The sequence below is a fragment of the Diadema antillarum genome, unplaced genomic scaffold (genome assembly GCF_040938485.1).
Source record: "Diadema antillarum isolate AM-2024a unplaced genomic scaffold, OU_Dant_1.0 seq00000348_RagTag, whole genome shotgun sequence".
Lineage (NCBI taxonomy): Eukaryota > Metazoa > Echinodermata > Echinoidea > Diadematoida > Diadematidae > Diadema > Diadema antillarum.
Genome location: NW_027271358.1, coordinates 230,631 through 246,260, shown reverse-complemented (window position 1 = coordinate 246,260; position 15,630 = coordinate 230,631). Strand labels below are relative to the sequence as shown.

The 15,630-nt window shown below is 37.7% G+C and overlaps 1 protein-coding gene across 1 annotated transcript in view; it reads right to left on the bottom strand.

Moving 5' to 3' along the window:
- Window positions 1–6,474, bottom strand: part of LOC139731002 (tetraspanin-6-like) — a 104,980-nt gene extending 98,506 nt beyond the window's left edge. The window contains exon 1 of the mRNA XM_071641874.1: window positions 6,389–6,474. The gene's annotated coding sequence lies outside the window, so the exon portion shown is untranslated. The remainder of the gene's footprint in view (window positions 1–6,388) is intronic.
- Window positions 6,475–15,630: the final 9,156 nt, after the last annotated feature.

The window sequence follows — 15,630 nt, the reverse complement described above, 5'->3', positions numbered from 1 at the left end:
ATTTACCTAAATAATTATTAAGAAATGTATCAAGTAGATCTTGAAAATAAACAGTACGAGTCGACGAAACTACGCTTCAAAATTCGATCATCACGGCTCGGCAAAGTCAACTGTAGGTCGCCATTGTTAGATGGTCTCCCTCTCTCTCTTTGTGGGAACAATTCTTGAGTGTTCAATATCATTCGTTGCTCAGCCAATGACTCGAAACAATGCATGTCTATCTAGTCATATCGACGGCTGTGTATGGACCTATATGTGCGCGATGCGATATGAGAGGACTCGAGCGCATAATCTGTCCATGTTCTTGCGATGATTTGGGGATGTTTGGGGATGTTAAAATGTCTGAAGGTAAGCAATTTGGAAGGAAAGTTGATGTAATATATGTTAATCATGTTGAAAGTAATAATTATATGTAATTCATGTGTGTTTGTGTAGGAGTTCTCAAGGAGTTGGGAATCCCCCTTTCCTCCCGTAATTATTTTTAAAAAAAATCACGGCGAGATTGCGTGTCCGTATAATAGAGAGATCCGGATAAAGGGAGGCCGGATAAGAGAGGTTCAACTGTATTACTATTTAAAGGCATTGTTTACCATAATTTGCAGATTAAACAAAAATCCAGCTTCAGTGCTTCAAAATAGTTATGAAATGTGAGTTAGGGATAGAAACAACCAGTTTAAAAAGTTAATCAGTAATCAATGTTAGGTATTGTTAAATATACAAAATGTGAACAATAGTTATAATAAATATGTTTCTCAACTAAACCATCTATAGTTATGGTTTAGTGAGAAAAACAGTCATACCTATTTTAGGCTTTATTGGAAAATTTTTATAAGGTAGGATGTTTTGTAATAGAACTGACAGACACATATGCATCAAATGTGATGACTCAAACATTTTCTATATCACTGCTCCCAATGGTAAACAGTACCTTTAAAGGTCCTGTTTACCTTTGGGAGCAGTGACTAAAAAATGTTCAAGATATCACTATTGATGCATATGCGTAGGTCAGTTGTAGCAGAAAACATCCTACTATATAAAATTTTTGCAAGGATGCCTAAAATATAAGGAAATGTCAGTATTTTTCTCATCAAACAATAACTGCAGTCGGTTTAGTCTGGAAACATTTTTATTATAACTATTGTTCACATTTTGAATATTTAACAATACTTAACATCAATTACACTGCTTCAAATTTTTACATTGGTAGTTTCTGACCCCTAACTTACATTTTAGAACTATTTTAAAGCACTAATGCTGGGTTTTTGTTTTATCTGCAAATGGTAAATTATGCCTTTAACATTCCCAGGAAAAAAAAAAGACATTACAGCTGAAGACTGTCCTATTTAGCGAGAGTTCAGTGACCTTTGACCTTAACAAATTTAGTTAAAAATCATGTCACCACATCTACACCCTATACTTGCATACCCTGCTTGTGGGGCCACCTACAAAGAAAATCCATTAAATGTTAAATTGTCTTTTGTAAACTACAATAAAACTAGATTAAAGATGGATGGACAACCCCAAAAACTATGTATCTATAAATATATTGCATAGGGCACCCTTCACGGCGGAGATATAAAAATTTTGGCAGAAATATGATAAATATAAAAATGTACACACATGCATGTGAACACCAATAAGTCTAAATTGTATACAATTCAAACTCATTTAGGCATTGCATCAAAATTATACCTTGCAGGATCCTGCAGATCATGCAAGGTATAATTTTGATGCAATGCCTTACACAAGTTTCATTCATCAATGTCCACAATAAGATTTTATTGTTACCTTTTCCTAAATGTTTCAACAAATTTGAAGTCATGATGGCAGAAAGGAAAAATCCAAAATCCCAAATCTCCCTTGGTGTGCGCATCTCATTTATACATGCACGCACGCAGCAAAGGCATGGCTATATCGTAACTTCCATTCTTTTGTTCTGTTTCTGTCGCCTTTGGTAGGCATGCACTCCTCAAATGTGCATTAACATCATGGTTAAAACATTGGTTGCCGGGGGTGATGCACTCACTCTGCAGCATAAAGTCATTCATGGGCGGAGGGGGAAAATTCAGTTGTTTAGCAAACAACTGACATGAGATCTGCCTCTCTTGTTATGTCCCCCCCCCCCCTCTCTCTCTCTCTCACTCAAGGTGTGACATCTCCATTTGCTTGCACTTTCGTTGCGAGTGCAGGAAATGCACACACAATGGCAGATGCTGTTATCATATATAATGTGCACGTATCTCTGTACCACGTTCAAAATCGGTAGACAATCATCCATAAAGAAATTCTGGCAAGCACTGCATTAGTTGGCATCACTTTGATGAGAAAATTTTGTCTTTCCTCTCTGAGATTAGTTCAAGCACACAGATATGCCCCAAATGGAATATTTCTGGCGAGTGCCATAATTACTCGTTTCGTAGCAGTGGCATATACATGTAAATAACAAACTCACAACTGAAGCTGTAGGCCCTACTGGTACATAAAATTCCAACCAAAGCATCCAGAATTTCTTTACACTCTACCTTTAATGGTGATAAAAGCATTAAACAAAGCTTCCATCCTTTCATTTCTCTATGTATTTCCTGTTCTCATACAGCTACAAGAGTTGTTGAGTAAAAGAAAAAAAACAGTCTCTCCCTGAAGAAAAAATAGCTCTGAGGTAAAACAAGGAAATAACTCTTCTTAGATGTATTTAGGAAAATGTCTACTACATAGTGGTGCATTTTAATGAGAAAATGCAGCTTTGTACTTTCCTTCCCATGAGACAGTGGACCACTATTTTCAGATTGACGGATTACTTGAACCTGACCACTAACGATATGGATTGACCTGGAACCCTTTGAACGGAGGAATTATTTCCCAATGTACATGTAAATTTGCACCCATGACACCAAGCAGCATGATAGTTACTAGTATTGGACTTATCTGGTGGAAGTTATGAGCGGGGAAATTGTACCACTAGCTCTGCTTTGGTGACATTTCACCTTGGATTGGAAAACAAAGATTTTATAGTACAAGAATCAGTTTTAATCAGAGTGCATTGACCTTTGACCTACATGTACTATCACTACTATGCTCTGAATGGAAATCACTCTCCATAGATTTATTTCTCTCCTGTCAGACATTTCTAAATGAAGTCCTTGACTGGAAATTTTCTTTTTCTTTGAAAAAAAAAAACAATGACCTTTGACCTTTATAACTATTCTTATCATTATGTAGACTATTTTATGCTCGTTCATTTTCTTCATGCAAAATTACATTCCAAGTTAACTTTCCTGGAATGAGGTATCACAGTTGAAACTGTCACTTTAGCCAAAGTTCACTCACCTTTGACCCTGAGAAATTTAGACCCAAATCTCATTAACACATACATGTAAGGCTTGCATAGCATATTGCATAGGACATATGTACTTGGGTCATTTACAAAGAACATCCATGAAATGTTTTCTCTGAATTTGCAATGATGAGACAGAGGAATGGACAACTCAAAAATGCTGTCTTGGGCATCTTTTGGGGGCAGATCAAGGTAAAAAAAAAAATAGCTGTATCACAATCAAATCCTGTCACTACCACTGGTATCCCCTATGTATGCAATATGTTCTAAGAGTTAACATTACAAATCTCATCCCAATATTCCTACTCAGAAATTCCCTAGAACTGATATATTTGGCATTTGTGACGAAAAACAACAACAATACCCAATAACTCCACAAAGAAAAATTCTGAAATATTTTGTGAACATTGAACACATGCCTACAGAGCTATAAACATGTTACACCACAGGCATGTTTGTGCATGAACACATTTAGATTTATGTTTGAGTGGGAGTGTGTGTGTGTGTGTGTGTGTGTGTGTGTGTGTATGAGAGAGAGCTATAAATCTTTCTGACAATATGAAGTGCGTATGATGCATAGATGTATCCTTTTAAATGTCAGTGCCACACTTCTTTGCATGAGGCAGGGTAGGCAGCAGGACCATTTAAAGTATCTTATCTTTTTAATGTCCTGGCCATGATTAGTTGTTTTTCAAATCACACGATCAGTGATGGACCCAGGGAGGACCGCACTGGGGGCACGCCCCCCCCCCCCCCCCACTTTATATTTTGTTGAAACAAAAGAAATAAAAAGAAAAAAAAATAGGAGGAGGGGTGTGTGCGCCCCCTCTTTATGGAATTCCTGGATGCACCCCCACACGATGGAGCCTTGGTTTGACAAGGCTCTGACAAACACAGCATGTCTGGACAGCTTACAGTCAAGAACTTGCCCTTTAATGCTAAAACTGCCCTTGGATGGAGGAGTATTGACTGCGGTGAGGATTCAGCTTTTAACTTTTTGCAAGATACTTAGAAACCACTCTATGAAATGTAAGGGAGCATACAACTCAGTTTATTTGATGAAAATTGGTTTTGGAATGTCTGAGATATCCAAACACAAAATAAAACAAAGCTCTATCCAAATAAAAGGTGGGTCCAACCTTTTATCAGTATATCTCTCTCTTTTTGTTTTATCTCAGACATTTCAAAACCAATTTTCCTCAAAAAAAAACTTTGAATTCCTCTTAGAAGCGTATGCCCTACAGGGATAGTACAGTACTGTATTGGTTGAGATGGGGATTCAGAGTTTAACTATTTGTGTGATAATTTAGAAACAACTTATAAATATTACAGAGCATACAATCCTACGAGGAATTTAAAGTTTATCTGATTAAAATTGGTTTTAAAATGGCTGAGATATCCAAAAACAAAGTGAAACAAAATGGTCCTAATAAAAGGTGGGTCCACCTTTCATTAGGATCTCTTTGTTTGTGGATATCTCGGCCACTTCAAAACTAATTTTCATCACATAAACTTTAAATTCCTCTTAGAATTGTATGCTCTTTGATATTTCATATTAGTGGTTTTTCAATTTTTTACAAAAAAAGTTAGGCATGATGTAAGATGTGATGTTTCAGCATATTTTCAACCCATCATTTCTCTGAGTTAACATAAAAGAGAAAATTCAATGAAGATTGTGTTTACTAGCCAGACTTGTTAAGACTATGACATCACCTTAATCAGCTTGCACAATAAGTGCTTGTTTATTTAAATAACTTCAATTTTTTCATATTTTTATTCACAACTTGCTTGTAAATTACTGATGCCTCAAGAGTCTGGGTAGCCCAAACATCGTGCAGTATAGTGAAATCATATGAAAGTAGAAATTATGATTTTCTTATTCTAAAATGAAACTTTGGCAAGATTTCCCATGTCACCCCCCTCCCCACCCCTTTATACCCCACCTGCTGGGTCCAATTGCCAATGCAATAGGCCCTATGCTCTTGCACGCATTCATCTGTGCGATAATGTACAAGGTTAAACAGGTTGGGGTAGTTAGTATCAAGTGGTATGGTAAAATTGGTGGGATTACTGGGAAGGGAAGGGAACATAGGGTAGTCAAACTTTTACCATTCTGTAGGTCAGGATTTTATTGGCCATCAGCCAGAGTGAATTAAAACGAAGTGTGGAATTACCCTAACAAACAGTCCGCTGTATAAATCCTGTATAACCATCATCAGCAATGGGAGTTAATATCTAATCTTGTTGCAGGGCCTATATGGCAGTGGCGGATCCAAGGGGGGGGGGGGGGGGGGGGGGGGCGCAACCGGGGCACGTCCCCCTTTATTTTTCATTAAAAACAAAATAAAAAGAAAAAATGAAATGAAATCCGGAAGTGGCACCAGAAATATTAATTGCGCCCCCCTTTACCAAATTCCTGGATCCGCCCCTGCTATATCATATATATTGGGTGTCATCAGGAACTCCTATGGCAATCAGAGGTTTTTGTCTCACCTCCCTCCCTGTTCAGAACAAGAAATTGATGGAATCAGTGCACCGCCTTTTTTTCCCCCCCCCCCTTTTTTTTTGTGGTGCTTCCCATATAAATCGCCTCTCAGTATACAGAAAGGGGTTATGGATTGTGACTAGATCTATTTATGGACTTCTTTCTTAGGCGGCCAAGCCTAGGCCTAGAACCCTAGTACTAGATATATCTATAGTCTAGATCTAGTTGCTTTTTCTGAGACCACCCACTGTAATCACAAGGAACCGCGTGACTCTTAAACGCGCATATACCAGATGATGTTGATCAAAAGAAAAATTACACTGATTTATCTAAGCAATTAAGATGATCGAAAAACATCTTAGCGAGGTCAAAATTAGACTTGTCGATCCAACAAGAAGAGAGCTGCAGCTGCAGTGAGCTCTTGCTCACGGGAGCGGGAGTCGCCGGGTGGGTTCCATGGCCTCTGGCCTGGTTCGCTCGACAAAACTCTCTCGTGTCTCACGCCTGAAAAATCTCACACACACACGGGTATGAAACGACAGAAACATTCCATTAGATATTGACATTACCTTTGCGATACTCAGCCCTGCAAGGTTCACGACAACGAGTCTTCTAACGATATCAACGGAGATTTCCTTTGTTTTTGATCAACGATGTATCACGGCAGTTTAGCAGCCGCCATCGGAAGAGGAGGCCTCGGTTGTTCGTAACCACGAGGAGCAACTGAGAAACCGGATGGTTTATTGTTACAATACGCGATTTTTGCGCTGATCGAGCTGTTCGCTGTTCGAGCAGGGTTTCTGGGGAATGTGTGTGTAGGTTTGCCGAGAACGCACGTGTGTATGATAAAAAGTGGAAGAAACAACTTTTACGGGCTAATCCACTCTCTGTGTAGCCGGGGTTGAGGTTACAAATCTTGAACTTTATCTGTTGATTTCTGGTTAGTTATGGCGTATATTTCCATCATTGTTATTAGATAATAAAATACGGTATCTTACTTACATTCTTTCATGGTGATGCAATAAAGAGATTGTATTATTACTTTTTTTACCCTGTTTTCCCAACATGGCCCTAACACCTACATATATAATGGAAGAGTCACACAGTATTGCTCAATATCTTTCTTTCAGCAAATCAATCCTCCAAGTTTATTGACCACTGAGAAATGTAAACAAACTGCGTGAGATTCTACTAAACAAGAAGTTATCATCAATTCACGGCTTTCCGTCAGAGACAAACTCCAGCACACGGTAGCAATGATAACGAGATACTTTCATACTAACGTACTGGTATGGCTATTCAAAGTAGAAGTGGCTACAAATTACAAGTTCCAACACTGCGGGTGCTTGGAGGAAAGCAAAATGCGCGATCCGAACAAAACTCGAGACGGATTGCGTGTGCAGAAATAATTTTTGGTTTCTATTTTTAAACGAGATTGATAACCCCGGAAGTGTGAACTTACTGAGGAGGCTTTGTTCCTAGGGCTTACACAGGGGCCACGGAATCGAGGAGATGGGGAATACAGACTACCCCCCACCCCCACCCCCACCCCCACCCCCACACACATAAAATTATATACATTAGGAGGAAATACATGTATATAATAATGAGAAACCCTGCAAGAAAACCGGAGAATCTTCTCGTTGGGGGGGGGGGGGGGGGGGGGGGTGAAGGGGGAGCGAATCATGACCCTCGACCCAGTCAACTACAAGTGTACGAGTGCTACTCCCCCCCCCCCCCCCACCCACCCATCCCCACCCCACTCCCCCCCCCCCCCCCCCACACACACACACACGCACACTCCCCTGTAACACAAGGACACAGACTGCAGATCAGCAAAGCGCAGAAAAGAAACGAGGAAGGTCATGTTGTAGGAAAAAAAGAGGCTGTAAAAGATAAAGAGATTGGAATTGGATGGGGGAGAGGGAAGAGGGGAGAGAGGGGAGGATGGGGAATGGGGAGGGAGGGGACGAGGGTAGGGTAGAAGGAGGGGAGGGAGAGATGGGAGAACGGAACATTCGTTCAAGAGGTAATTAAAGAAGCCAAAAGTGTCTCCTTTAGTTTGAGCACGGAGGTCTACCTCATTGGTTTGAACAGGGAGGTGGAAGAGTTTCATAAAGAAACACATAAATGGATCATAGTGTACTCCTAATCGCATACAACAAAGAAACAAAACATAATCATAACGGTTATATTACGTCATAGATACAGACATTGTCGTGCAACTACAGTAATCAAACTAAGGCAAACAAAACACGCCGTAAGGAAGGAAAAAAAAAAGAAGAAAGAAAAAAAGAAACCAACCAACCAACCAATCAAACAAACATGCTGGATACATACAATTACATTGAAAATCATGCACATCTACATATGGCATTCAGGACAATTACAACATTAATTTGCAAATTTCTGTACGAAACTGAACTTCACACCAGGGAATGGGAGAGAAGGAGATTTACCCAATCATCCATCCCTACGGCATAACTTCATTTATCTCTATTGAATTTTGTCGTATAGGATTTGCCGAGCTATTGTGGCTCATTAGACCATTGTTACGGACTCGTATTTATGAGGTTGCTGGTTCCAGTCCCCCAGCTGTAGCGGCTTTTTATTATCGAGAATTTGTCGGTTCTGCGGTTGCTTGCCTATACAAGCACTCATTCCCTTGCTTCCACGTATATTCAAAGTACAAATCGTATTAAAATACAAAACTACTTTGGTCGATACTTTAACAATTAGAACGCGATCTCCCTAAAGTTTAAAGTCGTAAGTGCTGATATGATCTGTTCAACTACAATTATGATTCCTTTCGAACGCTTCTATTTCATCGCTGTGAATTCATTTCGAAGGGAAATCAATTTTAGATATGTGTAAAGGTCAATGGCAGACCGGCAAGGTGATGGCACCTTTACCGGCTCATTGATCTGCATACGTGTGCCATGTGGGTGTGTCCAATGTAAAAGTACACTCTAAAAATGAAATAATGAATCAACATTTTAAATGTTGTCACACCTCCAATCTTTTTGTTTATGTACACACTCAAAATGATGGATTTATCATTTCTGAAATGGCAGTTCAACATTTTTTACTATTAGATTAAACATTTTGAGTCATTTTGTGTTAAAGGGATGGCATAATATTGGTTGAGACGAGGATTCAGCTTTTAACTTTTTGCGAGATACTCAGAAACCACTTTATCAGATGTTGAAGAGCATACAATTTTAAGAGGAATTCAAAGTTTATCTGATGAAAATCGGTCTTGAAAAGGCTGAGATGTCCAAAAACACAGTAAAACAAAGCGATCCTAATAAAAATTAGGTCCCGCCTTTTGTTAGAATCACTTTGCTTTGGAATTCTTAGCCATTTCAAAACCAATTTTCATCAAATTATTAAACTTCGAATTCCTCTTGGAATGATATATCCTCCTTCACATTTCATAAGATTTTCTCATTATCTCAAAAAGTCATCATCAAAAACCGTTGGAAACCTGAAGCCCCATCTCAAGCGAAACTATACCATCCATTTAGATTTTCATTTATTCATCGAAATTAAGGTTGGACGCGAGGAGTAAATACATTTTAGAATATTGATTTACCATTTCATTTTTTAGAGTGTAGTATAGTGATAGTGGTTAGTATTGTGGTAGTAGTAGCAGTAATAGTATATAGTAGTAACTTAGTAGTACAAACCTGACGGCATAAAGATTAAAAACGAACGAATTGCCCTGGATATAATTTTTTTTTCTCAATAATGACAATGCTGCATGGTGTTCCATTGGGGTCATACGGAGAGTAGAATATTATACCGAAACATATTCCGGTATACATGCTCATGAATAAAGAATTAAAAAAAAGATCAATAATGTAAAAAGTGTAACATTCATTATTCAATCGTTTACTTATTCTATATCAAGCCGATCTTTACAGCGCATCTACCATTCTGTTGGTACGATATTATTCTATATTTTGACAAAGAAATCAAATTAAATATTGAGTAAAATTGCACTTTAAAGTCTTCCAGGTGCTCTTACGCAAAATAATGGGGAAAAAAGACGAAACTAAATAATTTATGAAACCTACGACTGATTTGGTGACGTTGTGAAACAAAATGCCTAAGGTCATGTTTACATCCATATGTGTGACAGAAAATTGATAAGTTGTATCTCGTAACCATTAATAATGATATTTAACAGACCTGGGGGTGTTTCATAGAGTTGTTCGTAACTTTACGAACAGCTTTATGAAACAGGGCCCTGGAAGATTAGATATAATATGTACGCAAGTAAAGGGAGATTAATTATTGCTTGAGCACTGTGATAACACCTATATGATAGGCCTATCCGATGAGGGAGAGAACGAGTTGCTGTATACATACCTACAATAAGTCGTCGGTGTTTTCACGAACTGACGCTATTTCGATTTTGGTCAAAATTTTCAAAATCGAGATATTGGTACCAAATGAAAGTGCTTTCAAAACTCTACCAAATCCCAAAATTTTAGATCACAAAATTAATTATTCTTAATTTTATCAAAGAAAGAAAAAAACGACGGTACTCGAAATATCGAGAAATTGAGAAAAAGGGGTTTCACGAACCGACGCAGGAAAGATACGCCGGTTCGTGAAACCCGAATTGCTACGGTGAAGAGCAATGCGGGTTTCACGAACCGTCGCAGTTGCATTATTTTGAGCTTTGTTCAACTTACTGGCCTAGAATTAGGTTTTGGCCCTAATCCAGATCTCAGAGTGAGAACCAAACCTTCTGAAAGATGAATGACGGCCTAAGCCAGCCCACTGTCCACGAGTGAAGTGAATGGTAAGCTATAATCCTATTAAAATCATGCTCAAAATAACAGTTTCAGTTGGACTACCATAACCATTAATTGCGGTAGTGTGTAGTCCCATGTATTCAATCGCGTGATGCTTATGAAGCCTAGTCTGTAAACGCCATCCAATTTCAAATTAGATCCCAAATCATATTATTTATTGTTTCTTTTCAACTTATGTCGTTACTTCTGAGACTACTGAGTACTGTAGTCGTAACGTCTGTGTGCAAGACATGCAGATTGCAAGATTTCAAAGTCTCGAAGACACTAAAAGCCTTGACTTTTGAGTTGAAAATGAAATCATGAGATTGACAAAGTAGGCGTACTAAACAAAAAAAATAATAAAAAGTCTAACAGTAAAACTCAAAGGAAGAGTAAAGAATAAAGTTAGACATGTTAGACTTTTACTTTCAAGTCTAACTATTAAGTCTAAGTTAAGACTTTACTTGTAATACCGGTACCAGTTACTAAAACTAAGATCAGCTGAAGTCTAAGACCAAGTCAAATTAACACAGTTCAGAGCCATACCGGTACACGGTAGTCTAGCTCTAGATCTACATCTAGACTAGTGGTAATAGTAGGTAGAGTCCACCCATTTTTTCCCCCAATCTTTACTGGTCCATTCCTGAAAAAGTTACTGGTCAGTGTCCAACAGTGATTTTTCCTGGTCAGGGACCGTCGGACCAGTGCCAGTGTGCAGCGTTGGTGTAGATGTCATCTATGACAGTATGTGGTCTAGTGATACTACCTAACGCTAAACACTACGAGTAGTACTCTACAGGTTAGGTGGCTTTCCTGTACAGTGCAGTGTTATAGTATACTTGTGAATTCAGCCCTAGTACCGTACTGTGTGTAGATACGTGACATTATGTCTAATGTTAGTTCGAGTGGAGTACCTTTGAAGCACAGCGGTGGGACTTTTTTTCCCTAAAACTTGTGAATGCGGCCCAACCAAATGGCGTTTACATATTCATGCGTGATTGATAGTGATACAGTAGCGCTGTCGATTTCCACAGCATCCATACATAATCTTTTGTCCTTTCTTCTTTCCTTTTTTCCCTTTGTTCTTTCACCCTTTTTATTCTTGGAATCGAAGGACTTCTAAGAAATGTCCCTCGACTGATTTAACCAGGACTCTTGAGTCCTGGTAAACCTAACCTAACCGAGTAACCGTTAACATTTGTTAGGCCTAACATAACAGTAACACTGACTTAGCCCTGTATTGACTTTGTCTTTGGCCGACTTACTGAGATGGCGAGTCTAACTCTTTAACGTTAGTCTAACGTAGTCGTTAGATCTGTCAGTGTCAGTGTCACCGGCTTTTGTATATGGTGCCATCTCTAACGTACGTTAACAAGTTGATGTTAGTTATCTATGTCAACTTACTGAGTCAGTAATAGTGGTACTGTCATCCTGTTGGATATCGCCGCAATATCATCCGTGACGTGTTAATTTCGTGTCACAAAGACAAAAGTTGCCAAGATCTAATAGTATTAGATGTCTAGATCTAGATGTAGTCTAGATCTATAATATAAATTTTGTGAACCACTGGTAACTTAAAAGTGAAAGGTCTAGACTTCACTTAGTCTATAATTAGACCAGACATTCATGAGGCAAAGGCCTACTTAGTAGATCTATTCTTATTCTATTTTAAGAATTTAACGTCAATTCCTACTAAACTCGCCACATGTTATTTCTAAGGCCAAGGACTTCGGGTTAGTGATTTTTTTTTTCATAAATACCAAACAGCAGACGTGTTTCATTTGCATTCTTGTGCAGACTTCATGAAAATATGTGCAGTATCAAAGAAATATGATGCACATGACAATGCCAGTGTTTTATAGGTGAATGGTTAATACCTTTAAAAGCTGAATGATAATGTAGAGTCTAGGTCTAATTAAGATGTTACAGTCTCTGATAAGAAACAGGTTTGATTGTCATAGACTGTTTCCCAAATGCAGGTACATGTAGTAATATTCAGCTATTTCAATGCAATGCCTTGTTTACAAATACATGTAGATTTATATTCATGTGAATGATAATTCAATTTCTACATGAGACATACCAAGTGCTAAACATAATATCTTGCATCAGTAAAATGTGTAAATGAAGAGGCAATTTGAATATGCATCAAATACAGTACGAACAGCAGCATTTTTTGACATTCTTTGATCCTGCATAGGCCTACCATTTTGTTTTATGTTTAATATAAATAGAGCAAAATAATTTCAACTTCAGTTTTGTTGGCTGATTTTTTTTTCTTCTCAAAATTAAAGTTGTATCTTGTGCCATGATGTTTGATTTTAATCAAAAGTTCTTAATTTCTTTCTTTTCTTTCAGATGACTGGTGCCATGTAGTAGCGAAGAACTGGACTGTCTCAGAAAAGAAAAGGAAAAGTACAGGGTCGTGTACATCACCAACGGATGTGAATACAATGGTAATGTAGAGTCTAGGTCTTATTAAGATGTTAAAGTCTCTGATAATAAACAAGTTTGATTGTCGTAGACTCTTTCCCAAATGCAATTAGTGATATTCAGCTTTTTCAAAGCAATGCCTTGTTTACAAGGACATGCAGATTTATTCATGTGAATAATAATTTAAATTCTACATGAGACTTACTAAGTGCTAGACATAAGATCTTGCATCATTAAAGTATGTAAAAGGCGAGACAATTTGAATATGCATCAAAAACAGCAGTATTTTTTTTGACATTCTTTGATCCTGTATACCGTTTTGTTTTATGTTTAATATAAATAGAGCAAAATAATTTCAACTACAGTTTAGTTGGCTGATTTCTTTTTCTCAAAATGAAAGTTGTATCTTGTATCATGATGTTTGATTTTAATCGAAAGTTCTTAATTTCTGTCTTTTCTTTCAGATGACTGATGCCATGCAGTAGCGAAGAGCTGGACTGTTTCAGAGAAGAAGAAAAAAGTACAGCATCGTGCTGATCATCAAGGAATGTGAATACAATGGCTTAGGAAAGAAGACAATCTACAGATAGGATAGAAGGGAGAAATTGGGATGAAGGGCGACAACATAAGGACGGTATATCTACAGTGAAATGTGATTGTAAAGTGGAAACATGAAAGGAGATCCTAAGATTGAAGGTGAAAACGATGCATTCCATTCTGTGATGTCGTAATTACAATTTTGCTACACTTTAATAACACTACAGAGAGACATTTATATCAAGGAAAGCTTCATGTGGATGTGGAACGTTAGATTTTTTTAAGTGTTCATTGGTATGTATTTCATGATAATAAATCTTGAAGGTTTTGTGTGGTAATCATAACCTTGTGATAAATCTTGATAGATTTCTAAGTGCACATTGGCAATATTTAGATGATGCTGTAATCAGATTAAGTTCTATTCTCCTTTATTCTTTTATTTATTATTTTGTTGTCTTCAACCCACTTTGAATGTGTCACGTATGATTCTTATAAACATGGGAACATGCACTCCATGTAAATGATAGGACTTATAACAATTTGACATAATTATTCAACCATCACTAGACAGTTCTGTTATAAGATGTTCTTTATATAACTAAAATTGTAAATTATGATACGTGTATGTTCCCATGCAAACTCACAACAAAATACAGAAATTTGATTTCTTTTAATAATAATTCATTATGTCTCTAAATTTACAATTAAAGAAAGTGATTGCAATAAGGATGTCAAACATCGTATATTAAAATAATAGATTATTCATTTGTCTCCATCCGTAGTAACGCACGCAACTGCAGTGTGCAGTTTGTAGGCTGCTGTGAAAAAAAAATCACAGGCAGCCCAAGCAGGATTCGAACCCACGACCTCTGGATTACTAGACCAGCGTCATAACCACTAGACCACCAGAGTGCCCTGGCGCTACCTTTACACATGAATAATTAAGTATAGAAGGGCTTGGGGGCGCTTCGAAGTTTACTGCTCTTATTAAATATGTACATGTCATTTGCAACTCAACTAAAGATGATTAAACACACTGAAATTCTTACTTTAAATGATATTCATAATCTGTTTTTTTTTCTTTAATAGCTTGGGATGTACACTTTATACACTGTATCGGTCTACATTTCGCCTACAATATGGAAAAGACGTTTGTTTTTGAACAAACAAAAAATTAAGAGTCCTTTAAAGGTGCTGTAAAACAGTGGTGTTTGTTTGTTTGTTTGTTTTTTGGTGGGGGGGGGAGGGGAGTCAAATTAGCCTTGGCCCCTCTCCGCCGTCTTTTTTTTTTCCTTTAGCTGCATATTTTTTAGTCATCACATGAAAATTCGTCTGCATCCACCCCGTAGTTTTGCTGATGACCTTTCTTTTTAATTATTTTAGCCACACACAATTTTGGCTGAATTTCCCCAACCCTCTTGTGAATTTGCTAGTACATGTACTAAAACACATTCTCAGAATGTGTTTATAGTACTGGTGGATTAAGGATTCACAGGGAGGGGGGGGGGGGGGGGTCGGCCAAAATTTCTCTTTTCTCATAATACAAGCCTTCGGGGCGAAAGGCTGATATTATGGGCTTTCTACACACATTTTTAGATGCTAATTATTGGTTAACATGAGCATGATCATTTATGTTGTGATTAATTTGTTTCCTTATATATGTATGACTTCTATTAGAGACTTAATTGGCTTGGCACTCCTTACATCGACCTATTTTAGACACCCATTTCCCTCTCTCTCTCGTGCTTTTTCTCTACTGTCCTGTGAATAGTGTAACTACATGTACATGCAGTACCTCTTCTCTTTTGTATGATATACATCAAGTTTTTATCTGAGCATATGGGTGTTGCAGCACTCTCAAGCTTCATGCATATTTAAAACCTGTATGCAGCAACATCTTTGTGTGGTCATATACATACATGTAGTTATGCTTGATATATTAATTTGAGAATGTTATTCTTTCTCTTGTATATGTTCCGTCCGCACTCTATAGATGTAAATGTACGATGTAAGATTTGGTGTGCATGTTCGAACTG